The 25,135-nt window shown below is 42.1% G+C and overlaps 1 pseudogene; it reads right to left on the bottom strand.

The window, feature by feature from the left end:
• Positions 1-14,968, bottom strand: part of LOC111969955 (coiled-coil domain-containing protein 3-like) — a 42,020-nt pseudogene extending 27,052 nt beyond the window's left edge.
• Positions 14,969-25,135: the final 10,167 nt, after the last annotated feature.

Raw genomic sequence — 25,135 nt, 5'->3', positions numbered from 1 at the left:
GGGAGAGGCGAAGGTTGAGAGCTGTGCGTCCCCAGAAACATGACCACGCCAAGCCTCACTGCTTCTTGCCACAATACTTGCTTGACCCAGAAGCCAGCCGCACCAATGTGTCAGAGGAAACACTGTACACCTGGCGACTGTGTCAGCGTACATTGCGCCCGGCCCGCCACAGGAGTCACTAGAGAGCGATGGAACAGGGACAACCAGGCCGGCCAAACCCTCCCCTAACCCGGACGACGCTTGGCCAATTGTGCACCGCCCTTAGATAATGTTTTTAAATGAGCAATCTTGACAGTCTTCTAAAGAAAGATAATTTATCTCAAGAATTAGAGTCTGAACTTAAATCTTTAAAACTAGAGTTAGAACAGTTTTACACAGATCTGGCAAAGTGTGCTTTTGTCAGATCAATAGCAAAATGGATTGAAGAGGGGGAAAGAAACACCAGTTATTTATTTGCACTCGAAAATAGAAACTACAAAAGAAAATCTATAACTGCACTCAAAATGAATGATGTATTATGAAAAGATCCCACTGAAATATCAACGTTTGCCAATTCCTTTTATGAAAACCTTTACAACTCACAACTTCAGGTAGATGGTTAAGAAAGTTACATTCAGAACTATGTCCCTGTGTTTGAGGAGGAATTCCACTCAGTTTACGAATCAATAGTGTCAATTAAAGAAATCACTTTGCCCTGATGACCTGTCAGTTGAATTTTATATAGTTTTGGGAGTTACTTTTTATGTGTTTCAAGGTTTCATTGAAACTTCTGAAATGGTTTCCACTATGAAGTAGGGCCTTATTTCACTGATTTCGAAGCCTGATAAAGACCCCTCTCTCATTGGCAATTAGAGACCCATCACTTCGTTAAACATTGATTACAAATTGATTGCTCTGGTTTATGCCAAAGGATTAAAGAAATGAATAGATCCAATTATAAATGACACTCAAACAGGCTTTATGAAAGGCCGTCACATTAAGTTTCAACATTAGTTTAGGGTTGGACCTTATGGATTGTACAGATGCAATTGACTCTTTACATTTTCTGTAAAGCCTTTGACATAGTTGAACATTCATTTCACTTTCGGTTTCGGTAAAAATGTGATCAAAGTCCTTCACATGTTTTACAAAGATTTAAATAGTTCTGTGATACTAAACCTTAATATATCCAAAAGAGTCGGTATCAACATAAATGTACGACAGGGATGTCTGTCTTCACCTTTCTTATTCATTTTGGTATGCACATTTGCATGGCTTATCAATTTTTGACTGAGATATAACAATTTACCAGCTGGCTAACAATACTACTCTTCTTTTAAGAGACTAAGACCAGGTCGCCCATTCCCTTAATGCCATCTCTGCATTCTCTATTGCATTTGGATTAAAACTGAATGTTTCTAAATGTGAAATCTTATGTTTACAGTATATGACTCTAATGATAAAGAAATATAAAATATTCCTGTAAAGGACTGCGTTAAATATTTAGGAACATATATGAATTTCTCTCCTAAAATTAAGAAAACAAAGTACATATTTAATAATTGGCTACAAAGGGATCTATGTACACTTGGAAGAGTGCTTCTGTCCAAAGCAGAGGGACTGTCTCACTTTGTGTACCGTCTCATTGTCTTTATTTGTAAATCCCTCTACCTGTAATGAGATTGACAAGGCATTTCTTATTTGTAAAAGTCTTACAAACTAAAAAGTCTATACTCTGAAATAAGAGATCTGAAGGAGGTCTGGTAGTGTTGGATTTTGTTGACAAAAATAACATGTTCAAGGTCAATTGGTTGAAACGATGTTCGGTCAGTACAGAATCCATTTGGTATTTCATTCCAAACAATGTATTTAATAAGTTGAGAGGTCTTACATTTTGACTGAAATGTAATTATTTTCCTGAAAGATCACCTACTAAATTAGGTAGGTTTCCCCAACACGCTTTAATGTCCTGGAAAATATTTTTCCTTCACAACTTTTCCCCGCATAATGCTCTTTTGTGGAATAATTCAGAAATAACTGTAAGGAGTAAGTCATTGTTCTACCCTAGCTGGCATGAAATATGTATTCGACAACAGGGGTAATATTCTTTCATACGAACAATTTATTACATTGAATGAGTTTCCAATACCTTTCAGAGAGTTTATTTCTGTGATCAAAGCCATTCCTAGTGGTCTGACTACACTAAGGAAAACTAATCTTAGCTTTGGTGATGATCACAAAGCTTATCCAGAACTCAGCCTGTAAAGTGTGGGCTTATTTGAGAAATCTTGTAACAAATACATAAAGACACTTTCCATTCAAGGAACAAATTTATGCCTAGAGGTACATATTGTTTGGAACATGTTTATTCCTGACATTGTCTGGAAAAAGCAGGGTTAATGCATAAGATACTATACATCCATATAATTCCACGGTGTCCACATTTCTTGATGTTGATGATATGTATGTGTTTTCTGCAAAAAAGGTGAAAATCTCATGCACTTTTTTCTAAGAATGTAAATCTATGATAGATTTTTGGAGAAAACCTTGCGGAGTACATATTTAGCTTTTTGAACACTACCAATGTTGTTGACATGTATGTGTTTTCTGCAAAAAAGGTGAAAATCTCATGCACTTTTTTCTAAGAATGTAAATCTATGATAGATTTTTGGAGAAAACCTTGCGGAGTACATATTTAGCTTTTTGAACACTACCAATGTTGTTGACATGAAGGATATTGTATGTTAATATTGCAATCTTGTTACCAAATACATTAACTTAAAAGTTAACATAAACAAAAATTCCAGAAAGCTATACCAAAATTACAAATATTTCTGATTGAGTTGAATCCCTAGTTAATAACAAAAATGGTCCTTGAATTATTATAATGAGATTCTTTGAGTGAAAACAATTGCAATTTTTATTTTTTTATTTAAGGTCTCTTCTTGTTTTAACTATGCATTTTGTTTTGTGGTAGACATGTTTGATGTAGTGATGTAAATTGTTGATTGCTGATAATCTGTGTAACAAATATTTGTGCTGGATATTTGTAATTTGTACTTGGAATAAAAAGGAAAAAATGTAATAAAATGGACTTTCATAAAGTTGGTGTAAACTTCCAATGCATTTCAACAATATTGCCAGATGGCCAGGAATGGATTACATCAGACATGGTTACTTCTGCTGCCTGTCAAGCAAGGTTAATACAAATCTCTGCAGTTGAAAATGAAATGCTAGTCTGAAAGAAATGGGAGATAATGTCTAGATGCTTTTTACAGTGGAGATCAATTTATACATTTCCTGGTTTGGCTAATGAGACAGTGGATTGCACAGTCAAATACTGTAGAATAGTCATTTCAACGTCATAGCCTTAGCCGGTGGTATCTTGGAATAGACACTGGCTGGAATGGGGTTTTAACCAATCAGCATCCAGGATTAGACCCACCCGTTGTATAATATTTATTAATGCTAGTGAGCCAGGCTAGCTATGATATCACAGATGAAAGGGGAAAGATACTGTAAATAGCTAAATAAACCAAGCTAACATGTGATGTAGCATATAAGAGGGAGATGTGCATAGCTCACATTAGCTAGCTACCTTTCTAACAGCAGCTAACTGTAGCCCATTGGCATTTAGGGTTAATACAGTGCAAGCACTTGGATACAAGCTTGCTAACTAATCATAGGATATAGCCAGCTTGCTTTCAATAATGTTTCAACTCGAACTGGCTAGCAAATGTGTTAGCTAGCTAGCCAACTAATTTCAAGTCGGACAAAGATAATGATAACTGACACGGATTTGCAAGTTGGGTAGCTAGCTAGCATTTGGGGGCTTCGTCTGCTAACCCAAAACAACATGCCTGTTCTCATAAAAGTATGTGTATTTTCTAGGGCAAAAATAAATGAAGGATGGTACTCGTCTACTACAAATATAGCTATGGCTCTGGCAGCAAATAGCAAAACGTATCAGCAAGCATTCAGCAACGTAGACAGCTGGTTGCACCGTAACGGTGTCAGCATCACCGGCCTGAAGATATTATGTAGTTACCGTCCATCTATTAACATAGAAATTACTAGAGGCTACCTTTCCCCTAGGCTGAGTTTAGGGACCTACATCAAAGGAAGGGACAGAAAATAGAAATATATTTTCAATTTGAGTGGTATCAATGGAAAGACTGGCTCTGTGGCTGCACTGCTAGCAACCAACTCTGAGTCGGTTACTGTAACTTAAATAACTTGCCAATAGCACTCAACAAGCATGAGAAATCGGTATCTCACATCCAAAGCCAGATACAATAGCTCTTAAGACATTTGGCAGCTCACGGATAGATTTCACATTGAATGAACAACAGATATTGAACATCAGCACAGTGCAAAGGAAAAAGAGAACCGTGAGATTTTGAAAGACCTAGCTAATTAATACTACATGCTACCTAGGTAAACAGAAGTTGGCATTTCGTGACAACGATGAGAGTGCCAGCTCATGAAACAGGCCCAGGGGCAACTATGTGGAAGTATAAAATGCTTTGAATGAACAGTTCGCAACCCATCTAGAGACTGCCACCGTGTTTGCTTTTTGCTCATTGCATATGATGGAAATTTCCATAAAACTAATGCACTCTTCCGTGTTCTGCAGAATAAAGTGATGGGTATGGGATTCTGGGGATGGGGCTCAATAGACAGTTCCTACCTGGACTGCATGTCATTGGTCCAGATTCCGAAGCTGTGACTAGCGAACTTGCAACATTGTATCAACTAACCTGTACCAGGCCTTAATTTTCCTATGCCAGTGAGCTCAGGACAGACACAACTTTTTTTTGCACAAGGGAAGTGTTCAGGCAGTTTATTATGTTTCAAAAGGATATATGGAATCATCAAAGCATGACATTTTGCTCTTTCACACCGAGGCCTGGTGGTTATCAAGGGGGAGAGTGTTGAAAAGATTTTTCAAATGCTGTGAGGAACTGTCACGGCCGTCAAAGGAAGTGGACCAAAGTGCAGCGTGGTAAACGTTATCCTTTATTTTGGAATGACACCAACAAAACAATAAACAAAATAAACAACCATGAAGCTTACGAGGGCATAGTGCCACAAACACAAGTCAACTACCCACTTCGAAAGGAGGGAAAAAGGGCTACCTAAGTATGGTTCCCAATCAGAGACAACGATAGACAGCTGTCCCTGATTGAGAACCATACCCGGCCAAAACATAGAAACACAAAATCATAGAAAACAAAACATAGAATGCCCACCCCAAACCACACCCTGACCAAACCAAATAGAGACATAAAAAGGCTCTCTAAGGTCAGGGTGTGACATGAACTATTAGCCTATCATTTGCAATGGATGTTAAAAAAAGCTGACTTGGTTGACTTACTGTGTGAGGTGAGGTGAAGCTCAGCTTATTATTAGTGGTAGTCAGAAGTATCCTACTTTATGCGTGCTCAGGCGCGCGCACTCCGTCAACATTAGCAGGACAGAGAAATAAACCAGAGACATGTTCACTGCTCACATGGATCGTTCCAAACAAAAGACAAGGAAAACATTTACAAAACTTGTAAATGGTATGAAACAAAAACCCAAACTTACTTCTCACAAGTGTAGCAGGTTAATGTGAATTCTTTTCCACTCTGAAAATGAATTTATGCATTTTCATAAATGAATGTAACCAAATGACAGGGATTAACGGTAAATTTACCACCGGTTACATATGTAATGGGGAATTTATTAAAATTATCAATCAAAGGGCAAACAATTCACACAATGAAACAACCCACTGGGCACACACTGGTTGAATGAACGTTGAGCCAACGTGGAATATATGGTGAACGTCTGTACCCAGAGGGAATTAAATGCGCAAGAACTGGATGGAGTGCTGAGTGCATTCTGGAGAGAGATTTCACAATATACTCATGACATTATCTTCACACATATTTTAAATGCTTTTCCCTGACAGTTGCAACTCAATAATCAGCTAGGGTTATTGCCATGCGTGCTGCCCAAATTGCTGGCTTCCAAACAAAGCATAGGCCTACGTTCTTGTGATTTGAAACAAACCACAGCAATTTTTTTTAAGAAGCTGATGATCCTCTGCAGCTAAGTCATGCTCTCTGGTGAACTATTTTGAAATTATTGTATTTATTTCTGTAAAGAGAGGAGTAATTATATAATTTTGGCAAATGTATTTCAATTGACTTTAAAATGTGCTGGCTATGGTACAGTAGTTGAAATTCAGAGCTTGAATAGCAAGAAGGATTAGTCTTAGGTCTTTGTCAGGTATCAGGACTATAAAGCAAATGCAACAGCCTGTTTAACAAACGATAACTTGCACATGGATGTTATTCATAAAAGTGCATTGCAGGCTACTAGGCTACTATTTTACTTTGCTGGGTTAGGGGGAGGGCGGCATATCAGCCAGGACCGGGCCTGTTACCAAGTCGTACTTACGTAAGTGAACTGAACACAATGGAGATATTATAGCACTGTGACAAAAGCCCTGCAGTAGACAAGATCAAGTGTTTATTGCTCTCAGACAATGCTTTCACCTATTCTATCTTCTCAGATCAGTTATTCTAGTAATTAGAAAATAGAGAAGGAAACTTCTTCCAGTTTATAGTAGCCCTCCCTAGCGGCAGGCAGCTGAGTGTCTTGAGGCTTAAAGCTAGTCAGAGTACCACCACTGCATTGAAATTTATTGACCTACAGTAACTTGTGAAGACCCCCTTGTGAGTTCAGAAAGAATGGCTGTCATGACCCCTTCACTTAATCTGGTTAGATGAAAGCAAGAGATGAACTATTAAGTCCTAACCATGATATTAACTGTAAAGCCTTAACACACACATTCTACTCCAAGAATAATAATCTGTTTCTTCACTTTGTTAAACAGCAGACCAGCAACAATGTTATGGGAGTGAGACTGCTACATTTGGCACAGACAGGCAGACCAATCAACCAGTCTACAGTTTGGGTCCAGTGGGAGATTCCTTATTGCATTTCTTCCTATGCTAAACTATCCTTTAGTCCTGTCCTGGGCACTCATAGTCGCGATTGATTAGGAGAGGCTGTTTCAGACTGTGTCATTTGGTGGGCTTTAACAGGAAATGGGAGCTCACTGGAGACTCTGATGGAAACTTTTCAGCACTGGCTTGCTGATTCAAAGCCTGAGAGAACCATGTTTGCAGAATGACGAGAACAATGCTTACTTGAACTGAAGACTCCTCTGTTAAATGTTTAAGACGGAGGTCTGAGATTAGCTGAGAAGCTGCAGAGCAGCACTAGAGGCTCAGGCATACACATCCCCCTCCATCCCAGCATCCTAATGAAGGAAGGTACAGATGAAGGATTTTATTTGAGCCCGTTTGCTACAGCAGGGAAATTATCCTGAAGCAACAGGAAATGTGAATTATTATGTATAATGGATTTTTGTTGATACATTTTTCATTAGGGCAAATAAAGTCTGACCTTTTAAAGTGGAATTTACAAACTTTAGAAGCCTTTTTAAACCTTGAATACACTACAAGTTTGCATTTCCTGCCGTGCAGGAAAATTCTCAGAAACAAAAGAGTGATCAAATTATGGTCCTACATATGTAGTTCAGAGATGCATCAGAGGATGTATACAGTATTCTTATATTGGCTTTTTAAGGAACTTTTAGTGACAGTTTAACGCAGCACACTAAATGTCAATGTCTCGGGCTGTTTTATTCTAGTTTTCATTGCACCCTAAATCCGTGGGCCCATATGTCTGTGTCTTACTGTAACCCTTATTAGGTTGTTTCCTCCCATAGTAGCTGGCTGATTGCAGGGTTAATCCCTATGGCTTGTAGTTGAGGACACTTTCAGATCAGCAAAACCCCCAATAATGCCTTTAGGATTTCCCAATAATGGAGAAGGGCTACATCATGACACCATCAACCTGTCCTCTCAAACGGAACACACCATTTTCTGTGTGTGTTTAAAACGTGCGTGCATGTAGTCTGTGTTAATGTCTGTATGTTCATGTGGGAGTGTGTGCGTGTGTTTGAGGATATGGATTGGCAGCAGGGGGCCTATGAACCTGGGGTCTTCAAAAAACGATTGAAAATGCAGCTGGCCATCCAACTCATCTACACACACACACTCTTTCCCTCTGACTAGCTGGCCATCCAACTCATCTACACACACACACTCTTTCCCTCTGACTATCTAAACACACGGTCACTATTGTACTTGGCGGTGAACCTCCATGCGGGATAGCTGAAATGCCTTTGAAAGACTCTTTGAATGACTGTGCACTTATCTGTTCTAGGTGCTGAGAATGAAAGAAACACAGGACATGAGACATGTTAAACCTGTCTGCACAAGTTCATCTCTCAGAACAGAAGGCTTGGTGTCATTCATCAGGGTTGTTCTGTGTTTGGGATACAAAGGACTTCCCAGACAGCCTGTGGTTGGTGTGGAGATAACACCATCAGCCTAAACTCCTAGCTTTGAGGGTCTCCCCTAAGCGGTTGGGAATTGTCGGCCTCTAATTACACAAGCTGGAAAGCCATGGCCACTTTTTTCTATGACTGCTGTGTTGTTCTAACACCAAGGGAGATGCAGTGCCTTCAGAAAGTATTCAGACCCCTTGACTTATTCCACATTTTGTTGTTTTACAGCCTGAATTCAAAATGGATTAAAAAAAAAATTCTCACCCATCTACACACAATACAACATAATGACAAATTGAAAACATGTTTTTATAATTTTTTTCACATTTATAAAAAATTAAATACAGAAATAAATAATTTACGTAAGTATTCATACTCCTGAGTCAATACGTGTTACATTCACCTTTGGCAGCGATTACAGCTGTGAGTCTTTCTGGGTAAGTCTCCAAGAGGTTTTCACATCTGGATTGTACAATATTTGCACATTATTCTTTAAAAAATGCGTCAAGCTCTGTCAAGTTGGTTATTGATCATTGCTAGACAGACATTTTCAAGTCTTGCCATGGATTTTCGAAACGATTTAAGTCAAAACTGTAACTAGGCCACTCAGTAACATTCAATGTCGTCTTGGTAAGCAACTCCAGTGTATATTTGGACTTGTGTTCTAGGTTATTGTCCTACTGAAAGGTGAATTTGTCTCCCATCGTCTGTTGGAAAGCAGACTGAACCAGGTTTTCAACTAGGATTTTGCCTGTGCTTAGCTCTATTCCGTTGCTTTTTATCCTAAAAAAACTCCCTAGTCCGATGACAAGCATACGCATAACAAAAATCAAATCAAATAAAAGGTTATTTGTCACATGCGCCGAATACAACTAGTGTAGACCTTACCTTGAAATGCTTGCTTATGAGCCCATCTCAACATTGCAGAGTTTAAAAATAGTAACACACAAGAAATAAAATATATAAAATATACAAGAATGGAGCTATATTCAGGGAGTACCAGAACCAGATCAATGTGCAGAGGTACGAGGTATTTGAGGTAGATATGTACATGAAGGCAGGGTAAAGTAACTAGGCATCAGGATAGATAATAATAATAAGAGTAAAATAAAGTCAGAGTAGCAGCAGCAAATGATGATTGTAAAAGTGTGTGTGTGTGCTGTGTATGTTTGTGTTGTGTCAGTATGCGTGTGTGTGTTTGTGTGTGTGTGTGCGTGCATACGTAATATATGTAAATGTGTGTGGGTTTTGTCTGGGAGTGGCAATGTAGTGTGTGTGAGTGAGCGTGTATATGGTTTGTATATGTAGTCTAGTGAGTGTGTGTAGGGTCAGTGCAAGATAGAGTCAGTGTAGATAGTCGGGTACTATTAATTGGCTATTTAGTCTTATGGCATGGGGGTAGAAGCTGTCTCGGAGCCTGTTGGTCTGAGAACCAATGCTCCGTCACTGTTTGCGGGATGGTAGCAGAGTGAACAGTCTATAGCTTGGGTGACTGGAGTCTTTGGCAATTTTTCGGGCCTTCCTTTGATACCGCCTGATAAAGAGGACCTGGAGGGCAGGGAGCTCGGCCCCAGTCATGTACTGATCTGTCCGCACCATCCTCTGTAGAGCTTTGCGATGGCCCATGCCAAACCCTCTTCAAGACTGTGCGGGTGTATGTTAACCATGTTAATTAAGTCCTTAGTGATGTGGATGCCAAGGAACTTGAAGCTCTCGACCCGCTCCACAACAGCTCTCTCAATGTGAATGGGGGCGTGCTCTCCCCTCTTTCTCCTATAGTCCACAATCAGCTCATTGAGGGAGAGGTTGTTGTCCTTGTGTCACACTGCTAAGTCTCGTACCTCCTCCCTGTAAGCTGACTCATCGCCYTTGGTGATCAGGTCTACCATCGTAGTGTCGTCAGCAAACTTGATGATGGTGTTTGAGTCGTGCGTGGCCACGCAGTCGTGGGTGAACAGGGAGTACAGGAGAAGACTAAGCACACCCCTGAGGGGCCTCTGTGTTGAGGGTCATTATGGTGGAGATGTTGTTGCCTACCCTTACCACCTAAAGGCGGCCCATCAGGAAGTCCAGGATACAGTTGCAGAGGAATTGGTTTAGTCCCAGGGTCCTTAGCTTGGTGATGAGTTTGGAGGGGACTATGGTGTTGAAGGCTGAGCTGTAGTCTATGAACAGCATTCTCACCTAGTTATTTCCCCTGTTATCCAGGTGGGAGAGGGCAGTGTGAAGTGCAATTGAGATTGTCAACATTGGATTATTTGTGGCGGTATGCGAATGGGAGTGGGTCTAGGGTGTCTGGGATAATGGTATTGATGTGTGTCGTGAGCAGCCTTTCAAAGCTGCTACACGGCGGTAGTCATTTAGGCAGGTTACCTTGGAGCTCTTAGGAACAGGGACAATGGTGGTCAGCTTGGAACATGTTGGGATTAGAGACTGGGACAAGGAGAGATTGAAAATGTTTGTGAAGACACTTGCCAGTTTGTCTGGGTATGCTTTGAGAATGCGCCCTGGTTTTCCGTCTGGCCTGACGGCCTAGTAAGTGTTAACCTGTTAAAACATTTTGCTCACATCAGCCATGGAGAGTGAGATCTGAAAAAACAGGGGCTTTCATGTTATATTCCTTGGAGCGAGCATAAAAAGGCATTTAGCTCATTTGGGAGTTCTGCATGGCTAGGTTTCCCTTTGTAATCCATTATCGTCTGCAAGCCCTGACACATATGACAAGCGTTGGAGCTGGTGTAACAGGATTCCACCTTCATCCTATATTGTCCATTTGTATGTTTGATGTCTTGTCGGAAGCTTTCTTGTATGAMTCCATGTCCGTGTCCCGTTCCRTGTAAGCGGTAGCTCTAGCTTTTAGCCCAGCGCGGATATTGCCTGTAATCCATGGTTTTTGGTTTGGAAACGTTTTTATAGTCACTGTAGGGACGAAATCGTCTATACATTTATTGATGAAACCCGTGACTGTTGTGGTAAACGCGTCAATGATATCTGATGAATCCTGAAACATATCCCGGTCTGTACTAGCAAAACGGTCTTGTCGCCTCGCGTCTGCTTCATCTGTATTGAGCGCATCACTGATACTTACTGCTTGAGTTTTGTTTGTAAACAGGCAGCAGGAGAATGGAGTCCGGGTCAGATTTGCCAAAGGGAGGACAAGGGAGGGCCTTGTATGCATTTCTGTGGGTAGAATAAAAGTGGTCTAGACATTTAGTGCCCCTAGTGGAGCAGGAGACTTGTAGGTAGAAGTGACGAAGGACAGTTTTAAGTCTCCCCGCATTAAAGTCTCCTCCCACCAGAAACGCTGCCTCTGGGCAAGCGGTTTCTTGTTTGTTTATGGCCTCAWACAGTTCGTTGACTGCCAGAGTGGTGTTGACTTGTGGAGTTACGTAGACAGCCATGATAATTTCAAATGAGAACTCTCTTGATAGATTAAAGGGTCAGCAGATTACCACGAGGTTGTGAGGGTTGACGCTGGTAGAGATGAGAAGCAGGTACAGGGAGTGAACATTTAATTATCAACGGACATGGAACGGAACAGGACAGCGTCTGGACAAGAACACATAACGACATTAATGCGACACAGGGAACAAACGGGGGAGGAGACAGTTATAGACGGGGCAATTAACAAAGGGAAGGAGTCCAGGTGAGTCCAATGAGCACTGCTGTGCGTAATGATGGTGACAGATGTGCGAAATGAAGGACAGCCTAGCCCCTCCAGCGCCGGAGAGGGAGAGCGGGAGCAGGCATGACAGAGGTATTCTATATCAGGTGGGAAAAAGCTTGAGATTTCCTTCACACTTGAAGCAGAACACCAGTTGTTATTTATGAAAAAACACACTCCACTCCACCTCCTTTCGACTTTCCTGAAGCAGCCATATGATCCAGCCGCTGCATGGAGACTCTAACAAGTACTACGTGTGTAGCGTCAACATCCAGACACGTTTCAGTAAGAGATATAATATTTCTGCTTTTCAAGTCTCTCTGATAGGATGCCTGTATCTTTGTAGTGACTGGGTGTATTGATACAACATCCAAAGTGTAATTAATAACTTCACCATGCTCAATGATACAGTGCCCGCCCTAATTATTGGGACAGTGACATAAAAAATGTACTCCACATGTGTAATTTTGGAGTCACTTTTATCACAAATAATAATAGAATATGTTTCTAAACACTTCTACATCAATATGGATGCTACCATGATTGTGGACAGTCCTGAATGAATCGTGACTAATGATGAGTGAGAAAGTTACAGACGCAAAAAAATATCATACCCCCAAGATATGCTAACCTCTCACCATTACAATAACAGGAGAGGTAAGAATTTTTGAGGGGGCATGATTTCTGCATCTGTAACTTTATAACTCATCACTTTTCACGATTCATTCAGGACTATCCGTAATCATCGTAGCATCCACATTAACGTAGAAATAATCTGTAACACAACCAAAACAAACAGCAAATGCATCCAACAAGTTTATAGAGTCACAAACTTGATGTAATCATTGTGTGCTAGGAATGTGGGATCAAATACTAAACTTTTGACTACTTTAATATACATAAGTGAATATACATAAGCTGACAGTCTGCACTTTAACCTCATAGTCACTGTATAATTTAAAATCTGAAGTGCTGGAGTACAGAGCCGAAAGAAGATGAAGTGCTTCACTGTCCCAATAATTATGGAGGGCATATTCAATGTCTGCTTTAAAACATTTTTTTTGTACCAATCTACCAATAAGTGCACTTATTTGTAAGGCATTGGAAAACCTCCTTGGTCTTAGTGGTTGAATCTGTGTTTGAAATCTACTGCTCGACTGAGGGACCTTAAAGATAATTGTATGTGTGGGGTACAGAGATGCTGTAATCAATTCAAAAATCATGTTAAACACTATCATTGCACACAGAGTGATACTATGCAACTTATTAAGCAATTATTTACTCCTGAAATGATTTAGGCTTGCCATAACAAAGGGGGTGGCGGGTGGGCCGTTTTCTCCCAAATTTCGTGTTATCCAATTTGTAATTGCAGTCTTGTCCCATACGGACTCGGGAGAGGCGAACTAACTGTCTCAAAACATTTAAGCTTTTAATTTTCTATTAATTTCACTTTAACATTATGAGGTATCGTGTGTAGGCCAGTGACACATAAATCTAAATTTAATCCATTATAAATTCAGGTTGTAACAACAAAATGTGGAGAAAGTCAAGGGGTGGGAATACTTTCTSAAGGCACTGTATCAAACTCAATTATCTCATAGTCCTGCACATTGATTGATTCGGTACTGGTACCCCGTGTACATGGCCAAGTTATTGTTACTCATTGTGTATTTATTCCTTTTGTTATAATTTTCTCTAGATTTTTCTCTTTGCATTGTTGGGAAGGGCCTGTAAGTAAGCATTTCACTGCTGTTTATAAACGATCTAACAAATAKAATGTGATTTGTAACTTTACAGGGGTTACTTCTAAACGACCTGAATCTGATCATCTTTTCAATCAGTTGATATTTATCTCACATGCGAAACGGTTTGTGGAATCTAGCTACACAATATGACACACTATAATATTGCGCGCACACACACACCCACGGTTTGGTTTATTCTTCCTGCTGTGTTTGCTTGCCACTTGGGTCTTTCAAAGTCAAAACATATCCCAAGACAATCCTAAGGACAGACCCAGCACTTTCAACTCTATTCCACCTAGTGTCTTATCATCAGACAAAAGTTTCTCATTAAACTGTAAAAAGGTTAACACCGCTGGAAATGTAAGGGTTATATTATATCTAGACACAAACAATCAYTCACTATATGTCTATATTCTGGTGTATTATACTTGTGTCATTTCAGTATTTAAACTTGCTTGAAAGTGATAAACGCTCCTCCATCAACACCAGGACTTCACGGTCTCTTACCTCAGAAAGAAATAGTAAGAGCTATTCTCCACGACACTGTAGGAGTAACAGGGGAAGTAGCCCAGCCCGGTGACATTGAACCGGGAGCCGGTGGGGACCTCCAGCATGCTGCCCCACGCCTGGTCGCATTGCAGCTCGATCTCTGCGGAGAAGAAGAGGTCCGTGTCATACTGCCAAGGCAGGTAGTTATACACACTGTACGAGTCCTTGTGCAGCGCAAGCACCTTGGCGAACACGATGATCTCCGCGAGCTCCGCACGGCACGCCTCAGTCTGGGGTCTCCAGTCGTGGGCCAACTGACATCCCCAAACCCCGCTCAGACAGGTCGCCAGAATCAACGCAAAAATAGCACCCATGTCTGGCAACTGCGGGTTTCGATTGCAGCCACTATGAAACGCAAATTCGGGGCAGTGAAGGGTGTGCGGGCTGGTGAGAGTTACAGGACCAGGACCACTGACTTCTCATCAAATTGTCAGGCACGACTGTATTCCATGGGCTTGTCAGCGCATGCAGCACCAATATGTGACAGGTATCATTCAAGTAGGCTATGCTCTCTTTATAAATAACAGCAGGAAAGTGACATAAAGTAAGTTGTTGCATTCAAATACAATAGCAGTTACTTATGCTAAACCCTCTTCCCTCATCCCCTCCTGCACGCTAGGCTACACTGTGAGTGCTGATCTAAAATTATGCGCAGCTTCCCTGGATCCTGTGAGTAGAGGCGCTCTGTGCGCTTGACATCTGACACGCACTAAAGTAGGCTATTCTGACTAGTCAAGAGAACACCTTGTCTATTACCTAACACTTTATAATACATAACCTCTCTCAATTATACATGCATGGGGTAATCCGTGCTTCTACAGCTGCATTGCTTGCTGTTTGGGTTTCTGTATCGGCCCTTTTTGACATCTACTGATACATGTAGATGTTCCAAGATGGCTTAGCAGTTCAGACGTCATTTTTGTCCTCGTACTGTCTTGTCCTGTATATATATATATTTACACCTTCTTTGCATATCTTTTATATATTTTATTATCCAAGAACTCAACTACAAAAGCTTTCCTGCAAAAGCTTTCCTGCAACCCGCCTCACCAATTACAAAAAAAAAAGTATTATTTACCTCAAATCTGAAAATCCACAGTGAAGTAGTGGTTGATTAATTCGTTTTACTTGAGACAGGAGAAACAGAGGAGACATAGGACGAGGTGGATAATTTAATAATAAGGCAGGTTTATTCAAGTGTAAAAATATTATGCAAAGCGTGCAGCACGGCTCTTTCTATCTGATCCGTATGGGGTCGTCAGAAAAAGGGACTAGTTCCAACACTAGTACAGTAATATATAGACAACAAGCAAAGTAGGTAGATCTGCGAGTCTGGCCTTCCGATTGGTCGAACTGGGTCTTGGGTAGTCCTGATCAGGCCTGGTGTCCACGTTCCATTGGTTCCTGAGGTAGTTCTTTGTCTTGAGCTCCATCCCTGAGTTGTGTGTGTCTGTGTGATTGTCATGGGGAGGGGAGTTGTGGGTGTCGTGCATGTGTCCAATGAGTCCAGCATATGTCCAATATAAAAGGAGTGTGTATATTGTGTCAACCATAGCTAATGTTGAGAAGTTGTTAAAACAAGTCACCAATATCTAATACAATTCCTTACACTAGCCAGGGGCTAATCAGAAGCTAGCCAGAAAGCTAACCAGAAGCTAGCCGAAAGCTAATCTGAAGCTGCCCAGAAGTTAGCCGGTTTGCTGGCTAGCGTTGTGTTCAGCTCCACGTTTTGTGGTCATCAGCTATTCCTTTAGCTCGATAATCTACGGCACTTTTGTGCAACGCGACTCGGCCGGAGCATACCGGGCCTTTTTTTTCTTCAGTTTCCGGATTTCAGCCGCAGGCTCTGGACATTTGCACCTTGATTTCGCAGCTAGCTAGCTGCAAACCGTGTGACTATTGGCTTACGTCGATCCCGGAGCAAACTTAAATTATTCCGGAGCTAGCCAGCTGAGGAGTTCATCAGCCATTCCTGGGCTACAGTCACCTATCCGGACCGTTTTTTTTTTTGCTGCAGTACAGGAGCCCACCGGGCCTTCACGACTGACTGCCGACGTTATCTGCCCGAGGGAGTTAAACTGGCACCTCCGTCGCGACGTTACTGAACGCTCATCTGGGGCCCGCTAATCGTTAGCTGTCTTATCCGCTGCTATCTGATAAGTATATCGGCCAATTTTTTTTTTGGGTCACTATATCTATTTTGCCAATTGGATTGATCCCCTCCCACACGGAACCCCACTAATCTACCGACGGAAACGCACGAGGTGTCTAAAAATACATTACATTTACATTTAAGTCATTTAGCAGACGCTCTTATCCAGAGCGACTTACACATTGGAAAGTTCATACATATTCATCCTGGTCCCCCCGTGGGGGAATTGAACCACAAACCTGGCGTTGCAAGCGCCATGCTCTACCAACTGAGCCACACGGGACCGTGCCACACGGGACCTCCATCCTATGCTATCTTGCTACCGATACCCATCTACCCGGCCACTGTCTGGATCGCCGTGACCCAACCAACCTCTACTCACTGGACCCTTATTGATCACTCGATTAAGCATGCCTCTCCTTAATGTAAATATGCCTTGTCCATTGCTGTTCTGGTTAGTGTTTTTTGGCTTATTCACTGTAGAGCCTCTAGCCCTGCTCACTATCCCATATCCAACTTTCAGTTCCACCCCACATATGCGATGACATCACCTGGTTTCATGATGTTTCTAGAGACAATATCTCTCTCATCTCACTCAATACCTAGGTTTACCTCCATTGTATTCACATCCTACCATCCTTTGTCTGTACTTATTCCTTGAAGCTATTTTATCGCCCCCAGAAACATCTTTTACTCTCTGTTCTAGATGTTCTAGACGACCAATTCTCATAGCTTTTAGCCGTACCCTTATCCTACTCTCCTCTGTTCCTCTGGTGATGTAGAGGTGAATCCAGGCTCTGCAGTACCTAGCTCCACTCCTATCCCCAGGCGCTCTCTTTGATGACTTCTGTAACCGAAATAGCCTTGGTTTCATGCATGTTAACATTAGAAGCCTCCTCCCTAAGTTTGTTTGTGTTCACTGCTTTAGTACACTCTGCCAACCCGGATGTTTTAGCCGTGTCTGAATCCTGGCTTAGGAAGACCACCAAAAATTCTGACATTTTCATCCCAACTACAAGATTTTCAGACAAGATAGAAGGCCAAAGGGGGCGGTGTTGCAATCTACTGCAAAGATTGCCTGCAGAGTTCTGTTTTACTATCCAGGTCTGTTCCCAAACAATTTGAACTTCTACTTTTAAAAATCACCTCTCTAAAAACAAGTCTCTCACCGTTGCCGCCTGCTATAGACCACCCTCTGCCCCAGCTGTGCTCTGGACACCATATGTGACTGATTGCCCCCCATCTATCTTCAGAGCTCGTGCTGCTAGGCGACCTAAATTGGAACATGCTTAACACCCAGCCATCCTACAATCTAAGCTTGATGCCCTCAATCTCACACAAATGATCAATGACATACCAGGTACCACCCAATTCCGTAAACACGGGTACCCTCATAGATATCATCCTAACCAACTTGCCCTCCAAATACACCTCTGCTGTTCAACCAAGATCTCAGCGATCACTGCCTCATTGCCTGCATCCGTAATGGGTCAGCGGTCAACGACCTCCACTCATCACTGTCAAACGCTCCCTGAAACACTTCAGCGAGCAGGCCTTTCTAATCGACCTGGCCGAGGTATCCTGGAGGATATTGATCTCATCCCGTCAGTAGAGGATGCCTGGATATTTTTTTTAAATGCCTTCCTCACCATCTTGAATAAGCATGCCCCATTCAAGAAATTTAGAACCAGGAACAGATATAGCCTTGGTTCTCTCCTGACCTGACTGCCCTTAACCAACAGAAAAACATCCTATGGCGTTCTGCATTGCATCGAACAGCCCCCGTGATATGCAACTTTTCAGGGAAGCTAGAAACCAATATACACAGGCAGTTAGAAAAGCCAAGGCTAGCTTTTTCAAGCAGAAAAAGCTTCCTGCAACACAATCATCAAAGTTCTGGGACACTGTAAAGTCCATGGAGAATAAGAACACCTCCTCCCAGCTTCCAACTGCACTGAAGATAGGAAACACTGTCACCACTGACAAATCCACTATAATTGAGAATTTCAATAAGCATTTTTCTAAAGCTGGCCATGCTTTCCACCTGGCTACCCCTACCCCGGTCAACATGCACTCTCCTCTGCTACTCGCCCAAGCCTTCCCCATTTCTCTTCTCCCAAATACAGTCAGCTGATGTTCTGAAAGAGCTGCAAAATCTGGACCCTTAAAAATCAGCCGGGCTAGATAATCTGGACCTTTTCTTTCTAAAACTATGCTTGAAATTGTTGCCACCCCTATTACTAGCCTTTTCAACCTCTCTTTCGTGTCGTCTGAGATTCCAAAGATTGGAAAGCACTGTGGTTATCCCCCTCTTCAAAGGGGGGGACACTCTTGACCCTAACAGCTACAGACTATTATCCTTCACCTGCCTTTCTAAGGTCTTCGAAAGCCAAGTCAACAAACAGATTACCGACCATTTCGAATCCCACCATACTTTCTCGCTATGCAATCTGGTTTCAGAGCTGGTCATGGGTGCACCTCAGCCACGCTCAAGGTCATAAACGATATCTTAACCGCCATCGATAGGAAACAATACTGTGCAGACGTATTCATTGACCTGGCCAAGGCTTTTGACTCTGTCACTCACCACATCCTCATCGGCAGACTCGACAGCCTTGGTTTCTCTAATGATTGCCTCGCCTGGTTCACCAACTACTTCTCTGATCGAGTTCAGTGTGTCAAATCGGAGGGTCTGTTGTCCGGCCTCTGGCAGTCTCTATGGGGGTGCCACAGGGTTCAATTCTTGGACCGACTCTCTTCTCTGTATACATCAATGATGTCGCTCTTGCTGCTGGTGATTCTCTGATCCATCTCTACGCAGAAGAACTATTCTGTATACTTCTGGCCCTTCTTTTGACACTGTGTTAACAACCCTCCAGGCGAGCTTCAATGCTATACAACTCTCCTTCCGTGGCCTCCATTTGCTCTTAAATACAAGTAAAACTAAATGCATGCTCTTCAACCGATCACTGCCTGCACCTGCCCGCCTGTCCAACATCACTACTCTGGACGGCTCTGACTTAGAATATGTGGACAACTACAAATACCTAGGTGTCTGGTTAGACTGTAAACTCTCCTTCCAGACTCACATCAAACATCTCCAATCCAAAGTTAAATCTAGAATTGGCTTCCTATTCCGCAACAAAGCATCCTTCACTCATGCTGCCAACCATACCCTTGTAAAACTGACCATCCTACAATCCTCGACTTCGGTGATGTCATTTACAAAATAGCCTCCAAAACCCTACTCATAAATTGGATGCAGTCTATCACAGTGCCATCCGTTTTGTCACCAAAGCCCCATATACTACCATCACTGCGACCTGTACGCTCTCGTTGGCTGGCCCTCGCTTCATACTCGTCGCCAAACCCACTGGCTCCAGGTCATCTACAAAACCCTGCAAGGTAAAGTCCCCCTTATCTCAGCTCGCTGGTCACCATAGCAGCACCTACCTGTAGCACGCGCTCAGCAGATATATCTCTCTGGTCACCCGCAAAACCAATTCTTCCTTTGGCCGCCTCTCCTTCAGTTCTCTGCTGCCAATGACTGGAACGAACTACAAAAATCTCTGAAACTGGAACCACTTATCTCCCTCACTAGCTTTAAGCACCAGCTGTCAGAGCAGCTCATAGATTACTGCACCTGTAATAGCCCATCTATAATTTAGCCCAAACAACTACCTCTTTACTACTGTATTTATTTATTTATTTAGCTCTTTTGCACCCCATTATTTCTATCTCTACTATCTCTACTCTACTTTTTATTTTTTTATTTTTTTATCTTGCTATATTGTATTTACTTTCGCCACCATGGCCTTTTATATTTTTATTATTATAATATATTTTGTTTGCTCACTCCCTTTATCTCACCTCACTTGCTCATATTGTATATAGACTTATTTTTCACTGTATTATTGACTGTATGTTTGTTTTACTCCATGTGTAACTATGTGTTGTTGTATTTGTCGAACTGCTTTGCTTTATCTTGGCCAGGTCGCAATTGTAAATGAGAACGTGTTCTCAATTTGCCTACCTGGTTAAATAAAGGTGAAATAAAAAATAAATAAAATGTGATTGATTGATCGGGGTTATCAACAGTGCCATTGCTTAAAATTGAGAGCCTATCGAATGTTTTTATTTTATAATCCTCCAAAATTGCAGACCATGGTCTACTTCCATACATTTCCAACATCACATAATATTGGGTTTATTTCTATACTTCTGTATTTCTTCGATCACAATTAGCCTTGTAAAATGTACAAAAATAAATACGTTTTCAGCCCCTCACAACAGCAACCTTATCACAGACACAAACTATGTCTTATGGGGTCATGACTTCTGAGATATGATGAACGGGCCCGCCCACTCCACGTGTGATAACAAGTTGGGGTTGCAGTCACAAATTAGGCTACACCTAAGAGCAAATTAGACCACCAGATAACTTTCTAATCAGTCTGGTATCTGAAAAATATATGAGTTGCTGCTAAGCGTCAGAGGTCAAGAATACTGTACATTTCCCAAATGTCTCAGGCTCAAAAGCCCCAGGCAGAACATCATGTCTGTGTCCCTGCATTGCACCTCTGTCATGGGAATGTCCTTCCCAGCAAGAAAGGGCGGGCGCGCATTAGCAGAAACTATAGTTAAAAAATAGGCCTATAAATATAAAATAACTAGAGATCTCACACCAGTGACCTCGGTAAATGTTTTCCTGCCTATTAAGATTTAAATAACTTGAACATATTTTGTTGGTAATATWTTTCCCAATATTTTTTTTCTTCACATTTTTTAAAAATCTTCCCACTTACTCACTGGGGACTGCCCATGTACCCCCAGGGGTACACCTACCCCGGTTGGGAAACACTGGGCTAGCCTATATGTTGGGTTTAGGCTGACCCATGTCTGGCTGATGTGGGATTGATATGGGCTTGTTGTGTTGGGCTTGTTGTGGGCTAGGCTGTGTCGGGCTGGTGTGGGCTTAGTGTGGGATACCCGTGCCCACCGAATAACAACATAGGGGTCATGTTTACTGGGTAATCTCGTTCCTGGATGAGGTTACTAAAGAGAAGATAACTGGGGGCTTTTCTGCTGGGTCAATGGTTGATCTTCTGCTTGCGCCGAGTGCACGTGATCCTTTGCTCTGTGTGCTAGAGTGCCTGCTGCTGTTATCCTCGCAGAAACTATGATTGATAAGACAGCAGTTGATTCACTGAAGACGGTACCATTATCAAATAACATAGTGTGCTGTACGATCGAGGACATGGGCGTTGATATTGTTTATCAAGTGCTGAATTTTTGAAAATTCCGGTCCATCTTCTCTGCAGTTGGACAAATCGACTGATGTTATTGGGGAAGGCAATTTGATTGCGTTTGTGCCATACAGAAACATTTAGGAAATTAATGAGCACATTCTGTTCTGCAAGAAGCAAATGGGGAGAACTACGGGTGAGGATGTGTTTCACGTTATTGACACCTTTTTCTCACAGCACAATCTGGATTGGGAAATCCTGTGTTCATGTGTGCACGGTTCGTGCTGCATCAATGCCTGGGACTCGCAGTGGCGGATTTAGGCATAGGCGACATGGGCATGGGTACCTTGCATTGGCGACATGGGGCGCCCGCACAATAAATAAATAAATAAATAATAATAATWTTCCGAATGGTGACATTTGCGCGATCGGTTTTCTATCGCTCATTTACACGCCACGTCAATGATATTATGTCACCGTGTGGGACTGTGGGTCAATTAACCTTGTCTGAGTGGGCGCCCTGATTCTAGTTTGTGAGCTAGGCAGGCTACTGTCTGGGAAGGTCTCCCACTCAGAAGTACTAGATGGAGAGGGGGCGGGGTAGGTTGACCTCAGGACTCCCCACTGGAAGCCCGAGGTAGGGGGAGCAAGGAATCTATCAAATACCGCACTTCTAACTTTGTACAGTACTAATGCAATTAGTCATGCAATTAGTTGTGCAATTTAGTTTGTGTGTTTCTTGTTTGAAATGCAATAGTGTAATAATCAGGTTATCTTCTTTATTCTTATCTTCTTTATAAGTGTGTTATCCTATTTGTGTATTTGTGTGATTTAGGATTTGTGCAATTTAGTTTTATTTGTGTGTTTTTTGTTAGCAATAGTGTAATAATTTGATTCTCTTTTTTATTTGTAGTTATATACTACAATTTGTTTCTATTTGTCTCTGTTACTTCTTTTTGATATTTATGAGTCTTATTTTTGTACTTTTAGATTTATATAGTTTTAAATGTTATGGTTATGTATTTGTTGTTCCAAATGTCTGAATAAAAATGACAGTTAGTGCAGAATGGTTCTTTTTGTTGTTGTTGGGGGGGCTGAAGGGGGGATTCGCCCAGGGAGCCATACAAGCTAGCACCGCCACTGCGCTGGAAGAGTGAAATGATTAATTGCCCACATAAAGAAGATAAATCCCACTGTATCATTCACAGAGAGGCATTGGCTAGCAAGAGAATGTCCTGAGTTACATTATGTTTTGAATGACACAGTGAAAGTGTTTAACCTCATTTTTGTCAAATTTACACGTGATCTATGAATCACGCCGGTCGCACACACATGAGGGGGAACTTCAGGTAGGTCAAAGTGCTTTAGGAGTACAGTACCCAAATAAGGTTGGGAACCACTTGGCTAGCCCACACCTGCCCAACACGGGCTAGCCTACACCAGCCCTACACAGGCTAGTCCACATCAGTCCAACACAGGCTAGCCTACACCAAGCCCAACACGGGCGAGCTCACATCAAGTCCACACCAGCCCAACAATAGCTAGCCCACACCAGCCCAACACGGGCAAGCCCACGCCAAGCCCACACCAACCCAACACAGACCAGCCCACACCGAGCCCAGCACGGGCTAGCCCGCACCAGTCCAACACAGGCTAGCCTACACCAGCCCAACACAGGCTATAGCCCACACCATATCATGCCAAGCTAGAGGCGGGGGCTCATACATACTGAGATTGTCGTTCCAGTTGAAATGTTATGTTGTGTGATGCAGAAGTTTAAAAAAAGTATTGTACACTGCCAAAAAGACTCTAATAAGTGCATATGACATATGAGAAACATAACAGTTTCTCTTGTAAAAATATATGTATGATAGTATCAGCTTGGTTGGCATTCTGCTACAATGTAACATATTCCCTAATGACCTTTTAGGCTTGAAAATGATGCAATTTATGCATATAATTCAATTGTAATAATTCAATTATAAATAAACTAATTTCTATTAAAAAGCAGTGTTGCGGCGTCACTACAGCCTGGGGTTTGATCCTTGGCTGTGTCATTACCGGCCGTGACTGGGAGTCCCATAGGGCGGCGCACAATTGGTCCAGCATCGTCTGGGTTAGGGAAGGGTTTGGCCGGGGGGCTTTACTTGGCTCATCGCGCTTTAGCGATTCCTTGTGGTGGACCTGACTTTGGTCATCAGTTGAACATTGTTTCCTCCGACACATTAGTGTGGCTGGCTTCCGGGTTAAGCGAGTGGGTGTTAAGAAGCGCGGTTTGGCGGGTCATGTTTTTGAGGACACATGACTCGACCTTCGCCTCTCCTGAGCCTGTTGTGGAGTTGCAGCGATGAGACAAGATTGTAATCATGAAATTGGGGGGAAAAAGGAGTGTAAAACGTACAAATAAGACATAAACAAAATAGAAAAGGAGCATTGGCCCAATGTGGGCGGCCTACAGTACATACAGGAGGGACATTATTTTCTGTATTTGGCCCACATCGTACCAATGTGGGCATGTTTGCTGGGAAAAGATGGTCTTATTTAGGTAAAGTGAGGGCCGCTCTCACCAGAGATGGGCTGCTCACACAGAGAAAATGTGGAGCCGATAAGCAAAGGCTCATTATCCTTATGTGGGCAGCCTACATGGGGCCAATGTGGGCAGGTTTGCCTGGTTCTTTAGTAATCTCTCATGGGCAGACTACGTAAACATAAATGGTACCGTAGATTTGCCTTTATACTATGATCACCGATAGCTAATGAGCAGCAATAGTTCCTGGGCATAGGTTTTTCCATCACTGGTTATTCGAATTTCGGAAGGGAAAGGGACATTTGGCCCATAGACTTGCCTGTAACTTGCAAAGAGAGAGGGTGGAGCTCCTCGTTCCGGTCCTTGTTCTAGCATCTCTTCATGGGCATGTTCCTCTGCACCCCAGGAATTGCTGACGCATACCAGATCTTACAACGCCTGGATAGGTATTTTACATATCAGCTAACCACATCATACTAGTCCAGCGTTGGACTAGTAATCGAAAGGTCGGAAGATCAAATCCCTGAGCTGACAAGGCAAAAATCTGTCATTCTGCCCCTGAACAAGGCAGTTAACCCACTGTTCCTAGACTGTCATTGAAAATAAGAATTTGTTCATAACTGACCTGCCTAGTTAAATAAATGTAAAGAAAAAATCTGGTTGATAATGTGGCACGCAAACATTGGTTGATGCATGCAATGTCTGATATGCGACCCATATCATCTCTTAACACGTATGGACCCAGCACTTAATTGAGCAGCTGACCAATGATGCAATACTCTGGTAAACCAATAGTTCTGGTTTATCCAAGATGATCTTTTTAGCGGTGAGGGATGCAACCCAGGCCAGCCATGCTAAAAAAA

Source organism: Salvelinus sp. IW2-2015, linkage group LG11 (assembly GCF_002910315.2).
Source record: "Salvelinus sp. IW2-2015 linkage group LG11, ASM291031v2, whole genome shotgun sequence".
In the NCBI taxonomy this organism is placed as follows: domain Eukaryota; kingdom Metazoa; phylum Chordata; class Actinopteri; order Salmoniformes; family Salmonidae; genus Salvelinus; species Salvelinus sp. IW2-2015.
The sequence above is the reverse complement of the archived record's forward strand: the minus strand, read 5'-3'. Positions and strand labels throughout refer to the sequence as shown.